We start from the raw sequence: 9,753 nt of genomic DNA on the forward strand, positions 1-9,753 counted from the left end.
AATCGAAAGAGTGTTGAAACAATAGCTCCCATGTCATAAACATAGTCGCGCCCAAGAAGTAAATTGTAATCTAAAGGTCCTGGGACTACCATCATGTTCAGATAAGCAGTTTTTCCTCCCAAAGTAATAGGTAGTTGAGGAAGGATCCCTAATGGTTGACTGGTTCCTCTGTTAAAACCCAACAGATTCTGTGTAACAAGCACAAGCGGTGGTGAACCAAGCGATTGCCAAGCAGTTGAGGAAAGGATACTCATTAATGCACCTTCGTCTATAATAGTGCCAGATACAATCATATTACAAACATGTACTATGATCTGGAAAGGCACATAAGAAGGAAGGTGGAATCTTGTCAGTCGATTCTAATCAAAGGAAGTGACTAGACTACTTGGAGGGGGTACCATAGAAATGGGAGGATTAACCCCTTGAGTTACGAGAGCGGGAGGATTTTCCTCTTGTCTTGATGGAACAGGAGGATTGCCCCCAAGCTCATTAGAATTTGAAGAAACGAAAAGAAACTGAGTGGTATCATGTTCACTCTCTTCGGGAAAGGTATGATTTACTGAAGGTGAAATCAGGTCAACTGTTACCTCGACCTGTTGATTTAGGTCAGGTATAGACTCATTGGATTCACTTTCAGAGAGAGTGGGTTCGACCGACGGTTGACTTTGGTTAGTCAATTTATCAACTAGTGAAGGATCTAGGGAGAGTTTCCTGTAACCAGATGGAAGTCACTGCGGTGAAGTAGGACGGTTATCCAACACTCTTTTGGCTTCATCTAGATAGGGACAAACGTGAATGGGGTGATTCCCTTCACATAATCTACATGGAAACTTGACTTTTCCCTTCTTTCCATGAACTTTACTGTCACTAGTTGATGGTATGTCACCAACATGATCTCCAGAGGTTGATGACACAGGATGATGTGAACGAGAAGACCATTCTTCTAAGATTTGAGGAATATCAGGACAATTTCAAAGAAGATGGTCTCCCGCACAAAGTTTGCATGGGTATCAAACTTTGTGAGGCTTAATGGACGATTTCTCATCAAATTTTTCATTCAAAGCAATGGTTGCTTGGTTGCCCCTCTGTTGAATTTGCTTCTTCTTCTTCTTCTTAGCCACCTGGTTACTAGTACCAATACTTTCACCGAGCGAAGAGGAAGAAGAGGAGGAAGAAACAACCGAGGAAGAAGACAAAGGTTCAACTTTAGGATCAAATGGAGGTTGATTTTGTCCAGTTGGAGGAGTACTCGATTGCGGAGAAATCACAACATTTTGAACCAAAGAGGTTGAAAACAACCATACTGGCAAGCCAATGGTAAATCCCGGAAGGGACAATGTAGCCATATATGGAGCACCAATATTTCCAAATGGAGGAAAAGGAATAGGATTTCCATCAAAAGGAATTCCTTGATTGGTGGACTCTGGATTTGTCACCATATGTTTCAACCTAATATCAACTAAAAAACAAGCGTGGAGGATGTTATCCGCGGTCAATTAACTTTTACGACACTAGAACTTAACTTTGCTTTTTCATTTTTTAAGAGTCGAGAAAAAGAAAAAGATGACTCTAGTCGCTTTCGTTGTTTAATGAGCTTGAAAGGACAAGCGCTTAGATGAACCTTTTCTTTTAAGGAGTCGAAAAGGAGAAAAAGTGACTACTCTAGAGATACTAAGCAAGAGGGTTTACCTAACTAATCACAAAACTACAATATACACTTTGCTGGTAAATTAAAGAGAAATTACCAAGGATTTACCGTACGGTAGTCAGTCTTCCCGAATGCTGTGTTCGGTGCATTGTGATCGGTAAGGCGGCAGACTCAGCTTCCTAGGGATAAAGGATTTAAACCTATTGGGGTCTCCCACTATATACACGATGGTACAAGGAGCACAAGTCCATACTAGTACTTACCGGTTCAGAGAGGAGGAATCACCCAACCTCAATGAAACGACATCCACTAGGTTTTAAGACGTCGGAACACGTCTCTGGCCTAGACACCTCTAGATGTTTTCGTTAAATTCCAATGCGTTATTAGGTTAATTGAAGTTAATTTCAGGTTGATCTTGCTTAAAATTTGCCTTTGGATTTCACCACGTGATGTTTTCCAAGATTCCTAAGAATGCAATTAAAATGAGAAGCACTCTTTCAATTTTGACAATGAAAATCCTAGCTACAAGGGAAAGAGCAAACACGTACTTTTTGGATCAAACAACAAAGAGCACTCACTAATGAATTTCCCTATCCATTCCTTTTAAGCACACACATTCAATCTCCTAAAATGCAATTACATGTATTTCTTTTTCTTTTCAGTTCTCCTTAATGTGAATTATGCACTAAAAAGAACAAATGCACAACGATTCAAAAGTTTTTTTCACAAAAATTTCGATTTATGACAATTTCACTTAAAGATAAAGGCAGACTAAACAACACTTTTAACTTTAAGGAAATGAAGATTTTTGACACTTAACGAAAATATGAATCAGATCCACAAGCAGACCAATTGATTATTTTAATGAAGGAATATTTTACGACACTTCGTATTTTGACAAAACAATCGACTGAAAGTACTTTTGACAATGGACTGCAAATGATAAAACAAATACACAAACAAACATTTAACAATCTCGTCTAAAATGGGTTGAAACAAGGAAACAAAGACCGCTTTCAGAGACAAGAACTCATTTAAATCCAACAGACAATTCAAACAACTGAAAATTGACTTAAGGCTTTAGCTCCTAGATGGGAAAACTGGTCCAAAAGGAATCAACGTAGGCCAGAGTGAGGGACAGTGTGATGCATAGCACTGTCTCTGTGCATAGGGTGCAATGCATAGCACCCTGTTAATTACAGAGCTGTGATGATTACAGAATGACAATTTTATGCTCAAAATTGACTCAAATTTCAGTAAATTGAACTTGAATTCGATGAGAAAAAGAGGGTAAAGTATGTCAAAGTGTTCTAAGAGATTGATTAGCTACTATAAGGGATAAAATCAATTCCCCAGCGGAGTCGCCATTTTGTTACGGGAAAATTTAGTGTTTCTCCAAACGACTAACCCCTAGACCTAGTAGCAAGTCTAGAACAAGAGTTAAAGTAATTCCATTGCTTTTCCTATAACTAACAGATAAAAGAAAGAGGAGCAAAAGTACCAACCTGTATCTCTCGCTCGATCCCTCTTCCCTTTGACCGCTTTCGCCACTCCCTTCCGTACTTAACTCGATTGAAAGGTACTTGCACACAAGCCGAGACAGAAAACCATCAAAGCATACATATCGATTTGTTAACTAAACATATTATAGAATTGAAAGTACAATATACATCACATAACACATGAATGGGAAAAAGCATAGAACTCTTTATTCATAGAAGGAAAGATTACAACCCATGTAGATGCATGTCCGATTCAGTGTCATCCTTCCAGCTTCAAACCCTTCTCTCATCATGAAACAACAATTTGACATGATAACATTACTCTCTCTACTAATCTCTTTCCAACAACATTTCCTTAGCTCAAGAAGTTTCAACCTCTCCCAGCCAATGAGAGCTTAGTCCTTTTATAGTTGAAAATAGGAGGTTAGGCCATTGATGGCCCTCATGAATGCTTTGCCATATTTGGGAAGTGGTTCCATGGAGGAAGGGATAATGGATTAAGGTTCATTCATCTCCTTCCTCATCCAAAAGTGAGCCCAATCCTTCTAGAAACCTCTAGAAGCATCCATTGGATGAGGAATCCAATGAGTTCATTTAAAAAATTCGATGGATCTCGCTCATCGCAGGTGCAACAAAGGCCAGGTGCTATGCATAGCACCCAGACAGTGTAGTGCCTGCCATTCATTGCAGCCAGATAGAAGGCCACCTGCGATGATCTCCTTAGGGATATTTTTTGGATGAATGGTGTCATGAAACTCTTGGGAGGAAAGCATGATGTAGGTTAACTTCATTAGGGAATGAAAACAACTGAATTAGGGGTTGATGGACCCTAATAATATAGATCTGGAAGTTGGGGTTGATGTGCCCAAATTTTCCTGTAACACTTAGGAGGCACATACAGTTGGGGATGTTGGTCATAACATTCATCAGATTTATGCAGCTATGGAAAACAAACGGGAAGATATCTAGGAATCCATTATTGAGATGGAAGGTAATCTCTGTGGTCGAGTTGTTTCTATTTTGATTGATCTTGGATTTCATTATAGTTATGTTAATCCTGACCTAGTGGATAAGTGTGGCTTGAGAAAAGAAGTGCATGCAGAGTTTTGGTTGGTGCAGTTGGCTACAAGTATTAAGAAGAGATTCCATCACTGGGTAAGATCTTGTGCATTTGAGTTGAATGGTATGCCTGCAACAACACATTTGAAAGTACTACCATTGGGATCATATAGTATGCTTTTGGGTATGGATTGCTTGTATCTTCATAAAACGAAGGTAGATTTTTATGAAAAGGCTATAGAGTGCCTGGATGATAATGGAGAAAAAAGAATCTTGCAGGGAAAGAAGAAGCCTACATTAGTTAGGATGGTCATAACTATGTAGGCTAAGTGCAATTGCTAGAAAGGGTGTGTTGTTAGGTCCCTATAATACTAGTGTATTCCCTTACCTTTATTGTTAGTGTAACCCCCTTATTTTTATTGGTGTGCCCATGTAGTCCCTATATTGTTATTATTGTGCCCCATAGAATCCCAATATGTATTATTGGATAGAGTTTGTTTCACAGTTGTGCGTGTGTCCTAGATTACGATTAGTTCCTATTTTCTAGGAGTAAGTTCTAATCTCCCTAAAATGATGTAAAATTATATATTTCTGATTTTTATGATTAATTGTATAGAGCATTCTACTTGAACAGTCTCTAGGTGCAGCTTGCTCACCTGTGGGCTGCTAGTTTCAAAATATAAGTTTCATATTCCATTTTTAACATGGTATCGGAGCAGGTGAGACTTGGTGGTAGAATTGAGTGCCTTAGTGGAAAAATTGAGAGCGTTGGTGGCTGGAGTGCCTTAGTGGCAGAGTTGAGAGCCTTGGTGGTTGGAGAGCCTTAGTGGCAGCAGTGGAGCCTTGGTGGCTAGTTAATTTGAGAGCCCTTGTGGCTAATTGTGTCATGAGCCATGTTGGATGGACATTTGAAGATCCTTGGTGGTTGAGGCGTGGAGCCTTGGTGGATGGTTAATTTGAGAGCCCTGGTGGCTGATTGTGTCATGAGCCATGGTGGATGGACAATTGAATATCCTTGGTGGTTGAAGCATGGAGACTTGGTGGCTGGAGAGAGGTGTATTTTTTCTCACATGCAGAGTTGGAGCAGTGCGTAATTTTTCCCTCGTTTATGCACTAGTCAATAGAGAATTGGTCGGGGGTCATCACAGGTTTGATGGCTCATTCATGCACTGATTGGCCTTTCCTTACACGCATTTCAGTCAGCATGAGCTATCATTGCGAACCCGACCTCTGAATTGTGCGCTAGTGCATTTCTGATCCTCAATCGGTGCGTTGTTCTTCCGGTATCACACTGTTGTAACCTTGATGATTTATTTCCCGATAGTCTTACCATTCCAAGGATTATTGATCACCCCAGGTTCCAGAGATCGTTGATCACCCTAGGTTCCAGAGATCGTTGATCACATAGGTCCCAATATCATCCCAGAGATTGTTCACGCAGTCGTTTGCACAGTTTGTTGTCTTTCCCAACATCATTGGCAAAGATCCTTCGATATTGAAATCGCTCGGCATCGTATTACATTGGTTCAATCGATTTATCTTCCAGCTTGAAATCATCAAAGTTCAGATTGCATAGTTTGGGTAACGTTGAACGCTGGTGGGATGAAATCGAGATTGGGAGTGCAAAGAGGTGTTGTTCCTGGTATTGTTGTCACGGATATTGTTTTTTTAAGCTTCGATGCAGTTTGTTTTAGATGTGAAGATGTCGAGATACTTAGATGTTTTGATATGTGTTCTATTATGGACTTTCATCCAACCACATATCTTAGTCACTTGATCCGATCTTAGTGTATCCAATTTTGTTGTTGGTCAAGATTGTAGTAAGATTTCTCCTGTGTGTTGTTTTTTTTTATCATTGAAAGCATCTCTATCGATTACTGAAGATTGTGGATTCTATGGTGGATCCATAGATCGATCCTATCATGATGAATAACCATATTGCAGAAGCGTACCTGAATGAGAGCAATAATCTTGATGGGTCGAACTACACAAATTGGAAGTTCAAATTGTAGACATTGCTCGAGGGTTCGAGTGCGTGGGCAATTGCAAATGGGAACGAAGTGAAACCGACTACAGCTAGAGCTGGAATAGTTGTAGCAATTCATGATTGGGAGAAGAGGGAGAACAAAGCGAGGGTGTTGTTGAAAATTTCAGTGAAATACTGCATCATCCCTCACATAAGAGAGTGCAAAATTGCCAATGATATTTAGGTGACTCTCAAGGATCTGTATGAGATAAATAATACAAATCGCTTGTTGTTTCTGAAGAGTAAGATTCTCTCTATAAGAATGGAGTAGAATGAATCAATTGCTGCATTCATCTCTCGGATCAAAGAACTGAGAGAAAAGTTGAGCAATATAGGAGAGAAAGTGTCCAACATTGATCTTGTCACAATTACCTTAAATGGTATTACTAATGATTATAAAATGTTCATTACAGGGCTGATAGCGAGGGAGAAATATCCCACCTTTGAAGAGATGACAATGATATTGATGCAGGAAGAAGAGAGGTGGATGAATTTGAAGCCTCAGAATGCATATATTGCATTGATGGAAAAGAAAAATCCCTTGTTCCAGGGATCTATGTTTTATGGTTAATTGTATAGAGCGTTCTGCTTGAGTAGTCTCCAAGTGCATCTTGCTCACCTATGAGCTGTTAATTTTAGAATATAAGTTTCATCTTCCATTTTTAACAGGAAGGATCCCTCATTTTCGTGAGAGTGGTCTTCTGGTGAAGTTATGCCAGTAATTGGATTCGGGAGATCCCCGATTCGAGAGTTTGAGAGTGGAACTCTGGAATCCAGCTTGCCAATTACACCTTTACGAGGGTTGTGAGACAACTTGATGGAGTTAGTAGCCTAGAAGATTTTGAATTAACAATGATGGAGAGGTACGCAGTTATAATGGTTAACATAACCATGTATGCAAAGGACATCCTAGTAGATTGGCAGTTGTAGCGGTTGGGTACCCATGCATTATGGTGGATGGTTGTTCCTTTATGTGGACGTTGACATGTTCTTCTTTCTTTCTATAAACACGAGGACCACAACTAGACTTTCTGATTGCGATTGAGACAAGTAGTCATTAAGGGAGGGACTTCAAAAATATAATTCCCACTTGTGTAAGTTGTGATGGTTTCTAAGTAAAGGAGTTTGTTCCTATTGTTTAGGAGTTGTTAAGATCTAGATATTCTTAGATAAGTGTTTGGTTGAAATATTTCGTCAACTAGTTGATTGTATGGTTAAGGTAGAATTACTATTTTCAACCAATGTTTGATATATTTATATTTGTGATTAATCTAATGTAAGTGGGGTTATTGGTGTGCAATTGGGTTTTTAACTAGAATAAATAAAGAAGTTATGCATTTATAACAATGAAAGAGATAGATGTTATCTAAGGATAACTATGACAATTAGGTGGATTAAAATACAAAAACCATACATAAACTGACAATTCACAACAATTATCGTATTGAAAAAAAAAATGTGTTAAAAAATACCAATACTAAAGATATTTACATAGAAAAACATGAAAATTAAATAAATAAATAAATTATATTAACATCAAAAACATTTTTGTATTAATTTCATTAATTTCATAACCAAAAAGCATCACAAGAAATAAAATATTTTAACCAATTTTATAAAATTAATAAAATAAATGAGTAAAATATTTTAAAAACTAAACAAATTTAAGTTAACGTTTAGCAGTTGTTGGATCCCCACTGTAACGCCTTGCGGTTGTGCACGGGCGCGCGCTCCCTCTCCTCATGAAAATCGACTAAGTGTTGATGTGCGAGCGCTCCAAAACGACGAAGGCACAAGTTATATGTGCGCGCGTAAATGAGAGGGCGCTCGCCCATTTATAAGGCGGATAGGCAGCCCGCCTTATGAACGAGCCGACGAAGGTATGCACGAAGCGTTGGGGCAAACCGACGGCGTTTGGCATAATCGTTGGGCGTTATGATGATAGAAGTGAAGGTCGGCCGCATGGAGGGCGACACAACAAGTGAGCGTATATAAGCTTGGATGCGCACGTTCATTTGGACAACGAACTCTCATCGCATTCTCTTCGCACATCGGAGGTGCGCACAAGAGATTGTGCAAAGACTACCGCAGCTCGTGGTTAGGGGATGAGCCCGCCGAGCCGGGCGCAGGTCTTGTGAGATTTGTGGTGGTGCGCACGGGCGCCCACGCCGGTATACACTTGGATTGGGTTGAGGTTTGGGCACGGGTCGTGCACGGGTGCGCCCGCCCGCCCAACGCTAAGTTTGTGTATGTGTTATTGTATTTCAGTGGATTATTGTGGCAGACCGCCGTGCGCTCTTGCACGGGCGGACGCCCTCTTGTTTTATTAACGCCGGTGGAGTGTGGCTCCCGGTCATTGTAAACTCTCATTATATAATAAAAGATCGTTCTTTTATATTATTGCCGAGTTGTTATTATTCTTATATTGTTGATGGTTTCCACACATTAATAATATGTAATTCATGTTTATTATGAATTGTTGAAGGCGTAGTTCGCAAAGTTAATTAACAGTGAATAAGTTATTAACTTAGGCGGTGCCGCACCCGCTCAATTAAACGAAAAAAGAATTGGGGGCGGGACAGTTGGTATCAGAGCGGATTCAGGGTTGATGAAGCTTGATAGAGCAGGGTTGCTCATGACAGGTGAAGCTGATTCGGGGTTGAAGAAGCTTGATGAACAGGGAAAATTTATGGAGAAATCGTGGATGAACAGTCTGGGTTTCGTGGACTTGATGGTTCATGGCAAGACCATTCAAGCTCTAGTGGACACGGGGGCCACTCTTAACTTCATGACGACACGGTTGGCAAAAGAGGTTGGACTGACGATCTTACCATCGAATATGGAAGTCAAGGCAGTGAACTCTAGAGCTAAAGTGGCGGGGTTGGTACACGAAGTACCTGTGTAGATAAAAGACTGGAAGGGTCAGTTGGACTTCACGGTGATGGAGATGAATGACTTTGATATGATACTCGGACAAGATTTCTTGAAGGGAAACAAGGCTATTGTTGTCCCCTTCTATGATGAGGTGGTGCTGGTTGGACAGACACAAACTTGGACTTTGCCCACTCATAGGCAAAGGAGGGAAGTCAAGGTGCAGCATGTTTCGGCACTAAGTTTGGAAAAGGCTATGAAGGAGTCAGATATGGAGACATATGCGATGATGTTCAAGGATGTCGAAGGTGATGGAGCGGGGACGCCTGTTCCAGCTGAGATATCTGATGTGCTTACCAAGTATGCGGATTTGATGCCTGATGAGCTTCCGAAGAAACTTCCACCAAGGCGTGCAGTGGACCATAGCATTGAGCTTGAACCAGGGAAGCAACCCCCGGCTAAAGCACCTTATCGATTGTCAGGGCCTGAGTTGGAGGAGTTGAAACGACAGTTAAAGGAGTTAACTGAGGCAGGTTTCATTAGACCTTCAAGGTCCCCATATGGAGCTCCGGTATTGTTCCAACGGAAGAAGGATTCGAATGAGCTACGGATGTGCTGTGATTACCGTGCATTGAACAAGCAGACGG

The sequence above is a fragment of the Pinus tabuliformis genome, chromosome J, assembly GCF_031772625.1.
Source record: "Pinus tabuliformis cultivar Carrire ecotype Pingquan chromosome J, CPIR1, whole genome shotgun sequence".
NCBI lineage: Eukaryota > Viridiplantae > Streptophyta > Pinopsida > Pinales > Pinaceae > Pinus > Pinus tabuliformis.